Consider the following 17282-nt stretch of genomic DNA (forward strand, 5'->3'; position numbering starts at 1 on the left):
CTGAGATAGAGACCCCTAACCCTGACACTGAGATAGAGACCCTAACCCTGACACTGAGATAGAGAGCCCTAACCCTGACACTGAGATAGAGAACCCTAACCCTGACACTGAGATAGAGATCCCTAACCCTGACACTGAGATAGAGATCCCTGACACTGAGATAGAGAACCCTGACACTGAGATAGAGATCCCTAACCCTGTTACTGTGATAGAGATCCCTAACCCTGACACTGAGATAGAGATCCCTAACCCTGTTACTGAGATAGAGAACCCTAACCCTGTTACTGAGATAGAGATCCCTAACCCTGACACTGAGATAGAGAGCCCTAACCCTGACACTGAGATAGAGATGACCCTAATCCCCTGACACTGTGATAGAGATCCCTAACCCTGTTACTGACACTGAGATAGAGAGCCCTAACCCTGACACTGAGATAGAGACCCCTAACCCTGACACTGAGATAGAGATCCCTAACCCTGACACTGAGATAGAGATCCCTAACCCTGTTACTGTGATAGAGAGCCCTAACCCTGTTACTGTGATAGAGAGCCCTAACCCTGACACTGAGATAGAGACCCCTAACCCTGTTACTGTGATAGAGATCCCTAACCCTGTTACTGTGATAGAGATCCCTAACCCTGTTACTGTGATAGAGAGCCCTAACCCTGACACTGAGATAGAGAGCCCTAACCCTGACACTGAGATAGAGAGCCCTAACCCTGACACTGAGATAGAGATCCCTAACCCTGTTACTGAGATAGAGAACCCTAACCCTGACACTGAGATAGAGACCCCTAACCCTGACACTGAGATAGAGATCCCTGAACCCTGTTACTGACAGATAGAGATCCCTAACCCTGTTACTGAGATAGAGAGCCCTAACCCTGACACTGAGATAGAGATCCCTAACCCTGACACTGAGATAGAGACCCCTAACCCTGACACTGAGATAGAGAGAACCCTAACCCTGACACTGAGATAGAGACCCCTAACACTGACACTGAGATAGAGACCCCTAACCCTGTTACTGTGATAGAGATCCCTAACCCTGTTACTGTGATAGAGACCCCTAACCCTGACACTGAGATAGAGAGCCCTAACCCTGACACTGAGATAGAGAATCCTGACACTGAGATAGAGGTCCCTGACACTGAGATAGAGATCCCTAACCCTGTTACTGAGATAGAGATCCCTAACCCTGACACTGAGATAGAGACCCCTAACCCTGACACTGAGATAGAGACCCCTAACCCTGTTACTGAGATAGAGAGCCCTAACCCTGACACTGAGATAGAGACCCCTAACCCTGACACTGAGATAGAGATCCCTAACCCTGTTACTGAGATAGAGATCCCTAACCCTGACACTGAGATAGAGACCCCTAACCCTGACACTGAGATAGAGAACCCTGACACTGAGATAGAGATCCCTGACACTGAGATAGAGATCCCTGACACTGAGACTGAGATAGAGATCCCTAACCCTGACACTGAGATAGAGATCCCTAACCCTGACACTGAGATAGAGAGCCCTAACCCTGACACTGAGATAGAGAGACACTGAGATAGAGAACCCTAACCCTGACACTGAGATAGAGAGCCCTAACCCTGACACTGAGATAGAGACCCCTAACCCTGATACTGAGATAGAGATCCCTAACCCTGACACTGAGATAGAGAGATCCCTAACCCTGACACTGAGATAGAGAGCCCTAACCCTGACACTGAGATAGAGACCCCTAACCCTAACACTGAGATAGAGAGCCCTAACCCTGACACTGAGATAGAGATCCCTAACCCTGACACTGAGATAGAGACCCCTAACCCTGACACTGAGATAGAGACCCCTAACCCTAACCCTGAGATAGAGACCCCTAACCCTGACACTGAGATAGAGTGTCAGGTACATATTATTCAATCTGGATAAAGAGGTGGTTATTTTGTTTCTTCACATTATCATCAGCTCTGTAGGTGGGTGAATTTGGTTGGAGAGTGGAATGGATTCCAAATTACAACTTATTCCCTATATAGTCCATTGCTTTTTTCGACCATGTAAGGCCCATTGGGATCTGGTCTAAAGTATCACTGTCAACAGTAGTGCATTATAATGAATCATAATGAATAGGGTGCCATTTGGGACACGACCCAATATTTAAAAAACTCAAATCCCAATCTGCCATCAAAGCCTGTGGTCTTTGAGTGACTGGATGAGAACAGCTGCAGTGGAAACCTGGTCTTTGAGTGACTGGATGAGGGCAGCTGCAGTGGAAGCCTGGTCTTTGAGTGACTGGATGAGAACAGCATAGATATATTGGTATTAACTAGCATAGATCTACTGGTATTAACTAGCATAGATCTACTGGTATTAACTAGCATAGGTCTACTGGTTTTAACTAGCATAGGTCTACTGGTATTAACTAGCATAGATCTACTGGTATTAACTAGCATAGGTCTACTGGTATTAACTAGCATAGATCTACTGGTATTAACTAGCATAGATCTACTGGTATTAACTAGCATAGGTCTACTGGTATTAACTAGCATAGATCTACTGGTATTAACTAGCATAGGTCTACTGGTATTAACTAGCATAGGTCTACTGGTATTAACTAGCATAGGTCTACTGGTATTAACTAGCATAGGTCTACTGGTATTAACTAGCATAGGTCTACTGGTATTAACTAGCATAGGTCTACTGGTATTAACTAGCATAGATATACCGGTATTAACTAGCATAAATCTACCGGTATTAACTAGTATAGATCTACCGGTATTTACTAGCATAGACCTATCGGTATTAACTAGCCTAGGTCTACCGGTATTAACTACATAGATCTACCGTTATTAACTAGCATACGTCCCCTCAGTTTAAGGTAAGATCCCCTCAGTTTAAGGTAAGATCCCCTCAGTTTAAGGTAAGATCCCCTCAAATCCCCTGAGTTTAAGGTAATATCCCCTCAGATCCCCTCAGTTTAAGGTAATATCCCCTCAGATCCCCTCAGTTTAAGGTAAGATCCCCTCAGTTTAGGGTAAGATCCCCTCAGATCCCCTCAGTTTAAGGTAAGATCCCCTCAGTTTAAGGTAAGATCCCCTCAGTTTAAGGTAAGATCCCTTCAGTTTAAGGTAAGATCCCCTCAGTTTAAGGTAAGATCCCCTCAGTTTAAGGTAAGATCCCCTCAGTTTAGGTTAAGATCCCCTCAGTTTAAGGTAAGATCCCCTCAGTTTAAGGTAAGATCCCCTCAGTTTAAGGTAAGATCCCCTCAGATCCCCTCAGTTTAAGGTAAGATCCCCTCAGTTTAAGGTAAGATCCCCTCAGATCCCCTCAGTTTAAGGTAAGATCCCCTCAGTTTAAGGTAAGATCCCCTCAGATCCCCTCAGTTTAAGGTAAGATCCCCTCAGTTTAAGGTAAGATCCCCTCAGATCCCCTCAGTTTAAGGTAAGATCCCCTCAGTTTAAGGTAAGATCCCCTCAGTTTAAGGTAAGATCCCCTCAGTTTAAGGTAAGATCCCCTCAGTTTAAGGTAAGATCCCCTCAGATCCCCTCAGTTTAAGGTAAGATCCCCTCAGTTTAAGGTAAGATCCCCTCAGTTTAAGGTAAGATCCCCTCAGTTTAAGGTAAGATCCCCTCAGTTTAAGGTAAGATCCCCTCAGATCCCCTCAGTTTAAGGTAAGATCCCCTCAGTTTAAGGTAAGATCCCCTCAGATCCCCTCAGTTTAAGGTAAGATCCCCTCAGTTTAAGGTAAGATCCCCTCAGTTTAAGGTAAGATCCCCTCAGATCCCCTCAGTTTAAGGTAAGATCCCCTCAGTTTAAGGTAAGATCCCCTCAGATCCCCTCAGTTTAAGGTAAGATCCCCTCAGTTTAAGGTAAGATCCCCTCAGTTTAAGGTAAGATCCCCTCAGATCCCCTCAGTTTAAGGTAAGATCCCCTCAGTTTAAGGTAAGATCCCCTCAGTTTAAGGTAAGATCCCCTCAGTTTAAGGTAAGATCCCCCCAGTTTAAGGTAAGATCCCCTCAGTTTAAGGTAAGATCCCCTCAGTTTAAGGTAAGATCCCCTCAGATCCCCTCAGTTTAAGGTAAGATCCCCTCAGATCCCCTCAGTTTAAGGTAAGATCCCCTCAGTTTAAGGTAAGATCCCCTCAGATCCCCTCAGTTTAAGGTAAGATCCCCTCAGTTTAAGGTAAGATCCCCTCAGATCCCCTCAGTTTAAGGTAAGATCCCCTCAGATCCCCTCAGTTTAAGGTAAGATCCCCTCAGTTTAAGGTAAGATCCCCTCAGTTTAAGGTAAGATCCCCTCAGTTTAAGGTAAGATCCCCTCAGATCCCCTCAGTTTAAGGTAAGATCCCCTCAGATCCCCTCAGTTTAAGGTAAGATCCCCTCAGATCCCCTCAGTTTAGGGTAAGATCCCCTCAGTTTAAGGTAAGATCCCCTCAGATCCCCTCAGATCCCCTCAGTTTAAGGTAAGATCCCCTCAGATCCCCTCAGTTTAAGGTAAGATCCCCTCAGATCCCCTCAGATCCCCTCAGTTTAAGGTAAGATCCCCTCAGATCCCCTCAGTTTAAGGTAAGATCCCCTCAGATCCCCTCAGTTTAAGGTAATATCCCCTCAGATCCCCTCAGTTTAAGGTAAGATCCCCTCAGTTTAAGGTAAGATCCCCTCAGATCCCCTCAGATCCCCTCAGATCCCCTCAGATCCCCTCAGATCCCCTCAGATCCCCTCAGATCCCCTCAGATCCCCTCAGTTTAGGTTTTTCCCTTAAATTATTTAAATTGATATTGTTTTATGATGATACCATCTGTCTTTCCATAGTTGTGTCAATCTTTCTAAAAACAGAAAATGGCCACAATTCAATAGATATCAATCCACAAAGAGGTAAGAATCTGTAGGCTATAAACATATGTTGAAGGATAGCTGTATTGTGTGCAGAACACTACAACTTCTCAGGAATACAGACAAGGAGGCATACAAAGGTATGTCACTTGGTATTGGTATGTTATACAGATCACATGTACCATCCTCCTCCCTGACCTCTTCAGTGAATATCCCATAGGCCTCTACATTATGTATGAAATCCATTATCAAATCTTTTTTTAAATTCATATTTTACCACATAAACACATAAATCAAGGTATGAATACTGTTGTGTGCATGTTTTGTTAATCATCTGTATAATTACTATTTGGGGGATTCACAGACTTCACCCTGCCTACAGCTCTGATGAATATCACATAAAACCTGTTCGATCACCATGCACTGCAAAATGGATACGGAGAACATCAACAGGCCAGATGATATACCCATTGGACTTGAGTCTCTGCTGGGAGTTACCTCATATATATATATTGTTTTAATTCTGCTTTGCCACTGAAAGTATAATAAAAACGGAGAACTAAAACATGGTATTATCGGTATGTGTTTTATTAATAATTATACATAATAGGGGAGCGGAGGGGGGGGGGATAGTTCAGAAAGGAAAGCCAAAAGTTTCCCCAAAGGGGTTCTCAGAGGATTCATTAATAGGGGTTCTTAGAGGATTCATTAATAGGGGTTCTCAGAGGATTCATTAATAGGGGTTCTTAGAGGATTCATTAATAGGGGTTCTTAGAGGATTCATTAATAGGGGTTCTCAGAGGATTCATTAATAGGGGTTCTTAGAGGATTCATTAATAGGGGTTCTTAGAGGATTCATTAATAGGGGTTCTTAGAGGATTCATTAATAGGGGTTCTTAGAGGATCCATTAAAAGGGGTTCTTAGAAGAACGCACAGGGGTTCCCCCACAGTTTCAAAATGAAGAACCCCTAAAGCATACTCCAGGAACCTTTTCTTTTTAGAGTGTAGAACGTTGAATAAGATAAAATGATTGTTCCATGTATGCTTGGTGTTGAAATATCATGAATAATCATTAACTCTGATTAAGACCAATGCACCAATGTAACACTGGATATGGAAATAGCCTTTTACATTATAGGACCAGTTTTTGGTTATAATTGCCAATTGGGTAATTGTATGGTCCTGGGGGCCAAGTGCTAATGCTATGTAGGCCTACCCGTTTGACAGATGGTTTCTGAAGGGGAGGCTGTTCAATCTTGCCCTCTACCTGTGTCCGTTAAGTTAGGACAGGTTAAGCTTGGTAAAGAGGCTATTTCTTTTGGGCTATTGCCCGTGTATATTGGTAAATCTACATGTTTATTTTGTATGATGTGGCACTTTCACCATCGGATCACCAAGACCTGTAAATAAATGTATCACTCTGAGCATGTCAACCTGCCTTGCATTCTGCTGGTGTCAAATCAAATCAAATTTTATTTGTCACATACACATGGTTAGCAGATGTTAATGCGAGTGTAGCGAAATGCTTGTGCTTCTAGTTCCGACAATGCAGTGATAACCAACAAGTAATCTAACTAACAATTCCAAAACTACTGTCTTATACACAGTGTAAGGGGATAAGGAACATGTACATAAGGATATATGAATGAGTGATGGTACAGAGCAGCATACAGTAGATGGTATCGAGTACAGTATATACATATGAGATGAGTGTGTAGACAAAGTAAACAAAGTGGCATAGTTAAAGTGGCTAGTGATACATGTGTTACATAAGGATGCAGTCGATGTTGTAGAGTACAGTATATACATATGCATATGAGATGAATAATGTAGGGTAAGTAACATTATATAAGGTAGCATTGTTTAAAGTGGCTAGTGATATATTTACATCATTTCCATCAATTCCCATTATTAAAATGGCTGGAGTTGGGTCAGTGTCAATGACAGTGTGTTGGCAGCAGCCACTCAATGTTAGTGGTGGCTATTTAACAGTCTGATGGCCTTGAGATAGAAGCTGTTTTTCAGTCTCTCGGTCCCAGCTTTGATGCACCTGTACTGACCTCGCCTTCTGGATGATAGCGGGGTGAACAGGCAGTGGTTCGGGTGGTTGATGTCCTTGATGATCTTTATGGCCTTCCTGTAACAACGGGTGGTGTAGGTGTCCTGGAGGGCAGGTAGTTTGCCCCCGGTGATGCGTTGTGCAGTCCTCACTACCCTCTGGAGAGCCTTACAGTTGAGGGCGGAGCAGTTGCCGTACCAGGCGGTGATACAGCCCGCCAGGATGCTCTCGATTGTGCATCTGTAGAAGTTTGTGAGTGCTTTTGGTGACAAGCCGAATTTTTCAGCCTCCTGAGGTTGAATAGGCGCTGCTGCGCCTTCTTCACGACGCTGTCAGTGTGAGTGGACCAATTCAGTTTGTCTGTGATGTGTATGCCGAGGAACTTAAAACTAGCTACCCTCTCCACTACTGTTCCATCGATGTGGATAGGGGGTGTTCCCTCTGCTGTTTCCTGAAGTCCACAATCATCTCCTTAGTTTTGTTGACGTTGAGTGTGAGGTTATTTTCCTGACACCACACTCCAAGGGCCCTCACCTCCTCCCTGTAGGCCGTCTCGTCGTTGTTGGTAATCAAGCCTACCACTGTTGTGTCGTCCGCAAACTTGATGATTGAGTTGGAGGCGTGCGTGGCCACGCAGTCGTGGGTGAACAGGGAGTACAGGAGAGGGCTCAGAACGCACCCTTGTGGGGCCCCCGTGTTGAGGATCAGCGGGGAGGAGATGTTGTTGCCTACCCTCACCACCTGGGGGCGGCCCGTCAGGAAGTCCAGTACCCAGTTGCACAGGGCGGGGTCGAGACCCAGGGTCTCGAGCTTGATGACGAGCTTGGAGGGTACTATGGTGTTGAATGCCGAGCTGTAGTCGATGAACAGCATTCTCACATAGGTATTCCTCTTGTCCAGGTGGGTTAGGGCAGTGTGCAGTGTGGTTGAGATTGCATCGTCTGTGGACCTATTTGGGCGGTAAGCAAATTGGAGTGGGTCTAGGGTGTCAGGTAGGGTGGAGGTGATATGGTCCTTGACTAGTCTCTCAAAGCACTTCATGATGACGGAAGTGAGTGCTACGGGCGGTAGTCGTTTAGCTCAGTTACCTTAGCTTTCTTGGGAACAGGAACAATGGTGGCCCTCTTGAAGCATGTGGGAACAGCAGACTGGTATAGGGATTGATTGAATATGTCCGTAAACACACCGGCCAGCTGGTCTGCGCATGCTCGGAGGGCGCGGCTGGGGATGCCGTCTGGGCCTGCAGCCTTGCGAGGGTTAACACGTTTAAATGTCTTACTCACCTCGGCTGCAGTGAAGGAGAGACTGCATGTTTCCGTTGCAGGCCGTGTCAGTGGCACTGTATTGTCCTCAAAGCGGGCAAAAAAGTTATTTAGTCTGCCTGGGAGCAAGACATCCTGGTCCGTGACTGGGCTGGATTTCATCTTGTAGTCCGTGATTGACTGTAGACCCTGCCACATGCCTCTTGTGTCTGAGCCATTGAATTGAGATTCCACTTTGTCTCTGTACTGACGCTTAGCTTGTTTGATAGCCTTACGGAGGGAATAGCTGCACTGTTTGTATTCAGTCATGTTGCCAGACACCTTGCCCTGATTAAAAGCAGTGGTTCGCGCTTTCAGTTTCACGCGAATGCTGCCATCAATCCACGGTTTCTGGTTAGGGAATGTTTTTATCGTTGCTATGGGAACGACATCTTCGACGCACGTTCTAATGAACTCGCACACCGAATCAGCGTATTCGTCAATATTCCCATCTGACGCAATACGAAACATGTCCCAGTCCACGTGATGGAAGCAGTCTTGGAGTGTAGAGTCAGCTTGGTCGGACCAGCGTTGGACAGACCTCAGCGTGGGAGCCTCTTGTTTTAATTTCTGTCTGTAGGCAGGGATCAGCAAAATGGAGTCGTGGTCAGCTTTTCCGAAAGGGGGGCGGGGCAGGGCCTTATATGCGTCGCGGAAGTTAGAGTAACAATGATCCAAGGTTTTACCACCCCTGGTTGCGCAATCGATATGCTGATAAAATTTAGGGAGTCTTGTTTTCAGATTGGCTTTGTTAAAATCCCCAGCTACAATGAATGCAGCCTCCGGATAAATGTTTTCCAGTTTGCAAAGAGTTAAATAAAGTTCGTTCAGAGCCATCGATGTGTCTGCTTGGGGGGGATATATACGGCTGTGATTATAATCGAAGAGAATTCTCTTGGAAGATAATGCGGTCTACATTTGATTGTGAGGAATTCTAAATCAGGTGAACAGAAGGATTTGAGTTCCTGTATGTTTTCTTCATCACACCATGTCCCGTTAGTCATGAGGCATACGCCCCCTCCACTCTTCTTACCAGAGAGATGTTTGTTTCTGTCGGCGCGATGCGTGGAGAAACCCGTTGGCTGCACCGCCCTGGATAGCGTTTTCCCAGTAAGCCATGTCTCCGTAAAGCAGAGAACGTTGCAGTCTCTGATGTCCCTCTGGAATGCCACCCTTGCTCGGATTTCATCAACCTTGTTGTCGAGAGACTGGACATTGGCAAGAAGAATACTGGGAAGTGGTGCGCGATGTGCCCTTTTCCGGAGTCTGACCAGAACACCGCCGCGTTTCCCTCTTTTCGGAGTCGTTTCCTTGGGTCGCTGCATGCGATCCATTCCGTTGTCCTGTTTGTAAGGCAGAACACAGGATCCGCGTCGCGGAAAACATATTCTTGGTCGTACTGATGGTGAGTTGACGCTGATCTTATATTCAGTAGTTCTTCTCGACTGTATGTAATGAAACCTAAGATGACCTGGGGTACTAATGTAAGAAATAACACGTAAAAAAACAAAAACTGCATAGTTTCCTAGAAGTTTCCTAGGAATAGAGAAAGTCATGCCTTTATGACTGGCGGCCAATCTCATTAAAAGTGTAGAAAACGTAATGTCATTCTCCACCTTCTGGGTCTCTGTAATGTTATCCACCTTTAGTAATGTCCTTAAATTCTCATGCCTGTAATTTCAACTCCACCTTCTGTCTACAAATGTCCTTAATGGCCCACTTTTACAATGACATCATTAAAATGTCCATAATGTTAGAAAACGTAATGTCATTCTCCACCTTCTGGGTCTCTGTAATGTTATGTCTCCACCTTCTGGGTCTCTGTAATGTTAGTCTCCACCTTTAGGGTCTCTGTAATGTCCTTAATGTCATTCTCCACCTTCTGGGTCTCTGTAATGTTCAACTCCACCTTCTGGGTCTCTATAATGTCCTTAATGTTAGTCTCCACCTTCTGGGTCTCTGTACTGTCCTTAATGTTAGTCTCCACCTTCTGGGTCTCTGTAATGTTAGTCTCCACCTTCTGGGTCTCTGTAATGTTAGTCTCCACCTTCTGGGTCTCTGTAATGTTAGTCTCCACCTTCTGGGTCTCTGTAATGTCCTTAATGTTAGTCTCCACCTTCTGGGTCTCTGTAATGTCCTTAATGTTAGTCTCCACCTTCTGGGTCTCTGTAATGTCCTTAATGTTAGTCTCCACCTTCTGGGTCTCTATAATGTCCTTAATGTTAGTCTCCACCTTCTGGGTCTCTGTAATGTCCTTAATGTTAGTCTCCACCTTCTGGGTCTGTTAACCGAGTTAACCTAGTTAACCTGTAATGTTACCCTAGTTAACCTGTAATGTTAACCTAGTTAACCTGTAATGTTAACCGAGTTAACCTGTAATGTTAACCTAGTTAACCTGTAATGTTAACCGAGTTAACCTGTAATGTTAACCTAGTTAACCTGTAATGTTACCCGTGTGTTCTGTTTAACTGAGCCTGTTAAGGTGTGGGAGGGAGATAAACATCTGTAATTGTTTAAAGTGGAATGTTGCACTCATAGAAGTAATTCTAAATCAAGTTACATGGATGTCTGAGGATGAAAGGTAAAGGAACCAGGTATCTTCATCAGATGTGGAAAAACCTTCAGGCCCTTACAAAGGTGAAGACCTATAAGGCTGAATAAGGCAAAGTACAATCAAACAAGATCAATACAGAGATAAGCCTTTTTACTACAGTCAACACCATCATCATCATCATATCGTTTGTGAATCACTATCATCTGAATCATCTGATTTCCATGAATGATCATGTTAATTAAACAGACAAGGTAATATGTCGGGTTCTACTACGGAGGGACTCATTTGGTACGGAGGAGGAGCTGACGTCACCAACACCTACTTTGGTAAAGTTATGCACTTAAAAATGATGCGTCCCACGTGGAACCCTATTCCCTATGTAGTGTACTACTGTTGACCAGAGGGTTCCACGTGGAACCCTATTCCCTATGTAGTGTACTACTGTTGACCAGAGGGTTCCACGTGGAACCCTATTCCCTATGTAGTGTACTACTGTTGACCAAAGGGTTCTACGTGGAACGCTATTCCCTATGTAGTGTACTACTGTTGACCAGAGGGTTCCACGTGACACCCTATTCCCTATGTAGTGTACTACTGTTGACCAAAGGGTTCTACGTGGAACCCTATTCCCTATGTAGTGTACTACTGTTGACCAGAGGGTTCCACGTGACACCCTATTCCCTATGTAGTGTACTACTGTTGACCAAAGGGTTCTACGTAGCACCCTATTCCCTATGTAATGTACTACTGTTGACCAGAGGGTTCCACGTGGAACCCTATTCCCTATGTAGTGTACTTCTGTGGACCAGAGGGTTCCACGTGGAACCCTATTCCCTATGTAGTGTACTTCTGTGGACCAGAGGGTTCCACGTGGAACCCTATTCCCTATGTAGTGTACTTCTGTGGACCAGAGGGTTCCACGTGGAACCCTATTCCCTATGTAGTGTACTACTGTTGACCAGAGGGTTCCACGTGGAACCCTATTCCCTATGTAGTGTACTACTGTTGACCAGAGGGTTCCATGGGGGAGACAAACAAGGCATATGTGGATTGATTAAATGAGGTTCAGTCAGATAAAGTAACACATATTATGTAATCATTCAGTGAGTGAATGGGGACAGGAGAACAGCGCTACTCATTCAGTGAGTGAATGGGGACAGGAGAACAGCACTACTCATTCAGTGAGTGAATGGGGACAGGAGAACAGCACTACTCATTCAGTGAGTGAATGGGGACAGGAGAACAGCATTGACTATTGAAATCGTTTAATGCTTTTAAAAACAAATACAAGTTACTTCACTGGATCATCACATGTGAACAAGAATAGTTTTTTTTCCACCAATATTTGTAATAACACCCTCAGACATATCATTCACATGGCTGCATACAGACAACTTCTCTCTCTTTATTTCGTTGCAGTTGATTATTTACAGTCAATCTAAGGAATGCATCGGCTCTGTGACAATAATAGCTCATATCGGCAGCAATATCAAAACCTTGCTGTTTGGGTTGCAAAATTCCGGTAACTTTCCCCCAAGATTCCCAGGTTTTCCAGACATTCCAGTTGGAAGATTTCTGGAATCAAGAGGGGACAAGCAGAATGTGAACGCGACCTACTGTGCTGGAGTGGTCAGATTCAGGTGGATGATGGTGGTAACTCTAATTCATGCATATCAACTCAATCTAGCCATCAAAGGTAGGGATGAACATTTCCAGTAACTTCCGCCAAATTCCCAGAAGTCCTGACTGGAGTTACCAGAATTTTGCAAACCTAATCATAGTTGATCTGTATTATATATGTTTGCAGTCAAAATAGGTCTGTTGTTGTGGGTTGATAGGTCTGTTGTTGTGGGTTGATAGGTCTGTTGTTGTGGGTTGATAGGTCTGTTGTTGTGGGTTGATAGGTCTGTTATTGTGGGTTGATAGGTCTGTTATTGTGGGTTGATAGGTCTGTTGTTGTGGGTTGATAGGTCTGTTGTTGTGGGTTGATAGGTCTGTTGTTGTGGGTTGATAGGTCTGTTGTTGTGGGTTGATAGGTCTGTTATTGTGGGTTGATAGGTCTGTTATTGTGGGTTGATAGGTCTGTTGTTGTGGGTTGATAGGTCTGTTGTTGTGGGTTGATAGGTCTGTTATTGTGGGACGATAGGTCTGTTGTTTTAGGGACGATAGGTCTGTTGTTTTAGGGACTATAGGTCTGTTGTTTATTGAACAGGCAGGAGGGCCCCTAAATAAAACCCATCTATAATCTCAACTTCAATATTATATACATTATTTACAATGGAATGTTGGGCTGAAGCTTACAGACTTAATGCTATTGTATACAAAAGAGTTGAAGCCTTTAGACTTAATGCTTTTGTATACAAAAGTATATTGAGGGAATGACAATGAAAAACAAGATCGAGAATAATTTTTACAACAACCATAATCTATGGATTCAAGGACAACATCAATACCTAATTCTGTCATTCTCCCATGTTTTTTAAAAATCATTTCAGGTCAAGTATGGCAGTGGTTCCTAAAAGGAACAAAACATTGATTTGTGCTTGAATAGAAATATAATTGACTTCAGTTATGGAAATGCTTTGGGCACTGGGACACCGTGGTGTTCTAGGGGTGTTTGAATTATACCAAATCTCTCAAAGACTGTGGGAATAATACCAAATCCCTCAAAGACTGTGGGAATAATACCAAATCTCTCAAAGACTGTGGGAATAATACCAAATCTCTCAAAGACTGTGGGAATAATACCAAATCTCTCAAAGACTGTGGGAATAATACCAAATCTCTCAATGACTGTGGGAATAATACCAAATCTCTCAATGACTGTGGGAATAATACCAAATCTCTCAAAGACTGTGGGAATAATACCAAATCTCTCAATGACTGTGGGAATAATACCAAATATCTCAATGACTGTGGGAATAATTATGTTTTCAACTCTGCAGACGTTCTCCAGCTATTTAGGTGTTTTCACGGGGAATCAAAGTGCTGGCGGGTTGAAGTGAACAGGAAGTAACATCTAATGTTACTAATGGCGGCAGCGTAGCCTAGTGGTTAGACCGTTGGACTAGTAATCGGAAGGTTGTAAGTTCAAACCCCCGAGCTGACAAGGTACAAATCTGTCGTTCTGCCCCTGAACAGGCAGTTAACCCACTGTTCCTAGGCTGTCATTGAAAATAAGAATTTGTTCTTAACTGACTTGCCTAGTAAAATAAAGGTTAAAAAAATGTCTCTCCTTTCTCTGTCATGTGATAGGACATTATGGAAGCTGTTTCTGACATCACAGATAAATAATTTATTAGGATCATTCCTCCTCAACTTTAACGTCAAAGAGAACTTCTCTTCTTCATCTACGTTAAATCATTCTTTATATTTGAACAAAACCTCACTTCTCACAAAAGGCATAGCCCCTGAACACTTAGCTAACATACCCAAAGGAATAAGAAAATAAAGGATCATGTATGGTCTCTTTCATAAAACGTGTTGCATGTGGTTTTCATTCAGAATCATTGCAGCAGAAATAAAGAACACAAGACGAAAATAAAATTATAGTGTTGGTTCAGAATCAGAATCACATTATAGTGGTGGTTCAGAATCAGAATCAGAATCACATAGTGGTGGTTCAGAATCAGAATCACATAGTGGTGGTTCAGAATCACATAGTGGTGGTTCAGAATCAGAATCACATAGTGGTGGTTCAGAATCACATAGTGGTGGTTCAGAATCAGAATCACATAGTGGTGGTTCAGAATCACATAGTGGTGGTTCAGAATCAGAATCACATAGTGGTGGTTCAGAATCACATAGTGGTGGTTCAGAATCAGAATCACATAGTGGTGGTTCAGAATCACATAGTGGTGGTTCAGAATCAGAATCACATAGTGGTGGTTCAGAATCACATAGTGGTGGTTCAGAATCACATAGTGGTGGTTCAGAATCAGAATCACATAGTGGTGGTTCAGAATCAGAATCACATAGTGGTGGTTCAGAATCACATAGTGGTGGTTCAGAATCAGAATCACATAGTGGTGGTTCAGAATCAGAATCACATAGTGGTGGTTCAGAATCAGAATCAGAATCACATAGTGGTGGTTCAGAATCAGAATCACATAGTGGTGGTTCAGAATCAGAATCACATAGTGGTGGTTCAGAATCAGAATCACATAGTGGTGGTTCAGAATCACATAGTGGTGGTTCAGAATCACATAGTGGTGGTTCAGAATCAGAATCACATAGTGGTGGTTCAGAATCAGAATCACATAGTGGTGGTTCAGAATAGTGGTGGTTCAGAATCAGAATCACATTATAGTGGTGGTTCAGAATCAGAATCACATTATAGTGGTGGTTCAGAATCAGAATCACATTATAGTGGTGGTTCAGAATCAGAATCACATTATAGTGGTGGTTCAGAATCACATTATAGTGGTGGTTCAGAATCAGAATCACATTATAGTGGTGGTTCAGAATCAGAATCACATTATAGTGGTGGTTCAGAATCAGAATCACATTATAGTGGTGGTTCAGAATCAGAATCACATTATAGTGGTGGTTCAGAATCAGAATCACATTATAGTGGTGGTTCAGAATCAGAATCACATTATAGTGGTGGTTCAGAATCAGAATCACATTATAGTGGTGGTTCAGAATCAGAATCACATTATAGTGGTGGTTCAGAATCAGAATCACATTATAGTGGTGGTTCAGAATCAGAATCACATTATAGTGATGGTTCAGAATCACATTATAGTGGTGGTTCAGAATCACATTATAGTGGTGGTTCAGAATCAGAATCACATTATAGTGGTGGTTCAGAATCAGAATCACATTATAGTGGTGGTTCAGAATCAGAATCACATTATAGTGGTGGTTCAGAATCAGAATCACATTATAGTGGTGGTTCAGAATCACATTATAGTGGTGGTTCAGAATCACATTATAGTGGTGGTTCAGAATCAGAATAACATAGTGGTGGTTCAGAATCAGAATCACATTATAGTGGTGGTTCAGAATCAGAATCACATTATAGTGGTGGTTCAGAATCAGAATCACATTATAGTGGTGGTTCAGAATCAGAATCACATTATAGTGGTGGTTCAGAATCACATTATAGTGATGGTTCAGAATCAGACTCACATTATAGTGATGGTTCAGAATCAGAATCAACACATTATAGTCATGGTTCAGAATCAGAATCAACACATTATAGTGATGGTTCAGAACCAGAATCACATTATAGTGGTGGTTCAGAACCAGAATCAACACATTATAGTGATGGTTCAGAATGAGAATCACATAGTGGTGGATCAGAATCACATTATAGTAGTGGTTCAGAATCAGAATCAACACATTATAGTGATGGTTCAGAACCAGAATCACATTGTGGTGGATCAGAATCAGAATCACATTATAGTAGTGGTTCAGAATCAGAATCAACACATTATAGTGATGGTTCAGAATCAGAATCACATTATAGTGATGGTTTAGAATCAGAATCACATTATAGTGGTGGTTCAGAATCACATTATAGTGATGGTTCAGAATCACATTATAGTGATGGTTCAGAATCAGAATCACATTATAGTGGTGGTTCAGAATCAGAATCACATTATAGTGGTGGTTCAGAATCAGAATCACATTATAGTGGTGGTTCAGAATCACATTATAGTGGTGGTTCAGAATCAGAATCACATTATAGTGGTGGTTCAGAATCAGAATCACATTATAGTGGTGGTTCAGAATCAGAATCACATTATAGTGGTGGTTCAGAATCAGAATCACATTATAGTGGTGGTTCAGAATCACATTATAGTGGTGGTTCAGAATCAGAATCACATTATAGTGGTGGTTCAGAATCAGAATCACATTATAGTGGTGGTTCAGAATCACATTATAGTGGTGGTTCAGAATCACATTATAGTGGTGGTTCAGAATCACATTATAGTGGTGGTTCAGAATCAGAATCACATTATAGTGGTGGTTCAGAATCAGAATCACATTATAGTGGTTCAGAATCACATTATAGTGGTGGTTCAGAATCATGTTGCTGGGTCTGCAGAGAAACATGCAACACTAATATTTAGTTTGCGTCCCAAATAGCACCCTATTCCCTATATAGTGCACTGCTCATTAGTAGTTTGCATTGTATTGGGGTGCTTTTGAGATGAAACATTGGTCTCTACAGAATGATGAAATCCTGTCAGCCTCTGGCCAGCACATCATATCCCACCTCTCTACAAACACTGGCAAGGAGCCATCTTCTCCTCTGATCTGTGAACACAAAGCCCGTCCTCCAATACCTCCTCCCACCAGCCTCCCCTGCAAACAACACCCATACATCCAACCCTCACATAAATCACGTAACAAAAACACTTCATCTGTTCTCCCAGTTTAAAACGAGCCAGGTAAGTATCCTCTTTGACTCCTGTCTCTTTTTGACAGAATTCCCACAACGTACTTTGTTTTTTTGCCAATCATAATATTGTACTGTAGCTTGTGTGTGATGGACCTCAAAGCTGTGAGGACAAAGACTGTGGTCTGCTG

At 43.0% G+C, this 17282-nt stretch overlaps 1 protein-coding gene across 3 annotated transcripts in view; it reads right to left on the reverse strand.

Moving 5' to 3' along the window:
- Positions 1-17282, reverse strand: part of LOC124005882 (nectin-1-like) — a 579711-nt gene that overhangs the window by 254328 nt on the left and 308101 nt on the right. The window lies entirely within an intron of this gene.

The sequence above is a fragment of the Oncorhynchus gorbuscha genome, linkage group LG19 (assembly GCF_021184085.1).
Source record: "Oncorhynchus gorbuscha isolate QuinsamMale2020 ecotype Even-year linkage group LG19, OgorEven_v1.0, whole genome shotgun sequence".
Taxonomy (NCBI): domain Eukaryota; kingdom Metazoa; phylum Chordata; class Actinopteri; order Salmoniformes; family Salmonidae; genus Oncorhynchus; species Oncorhynchus gorbuscha.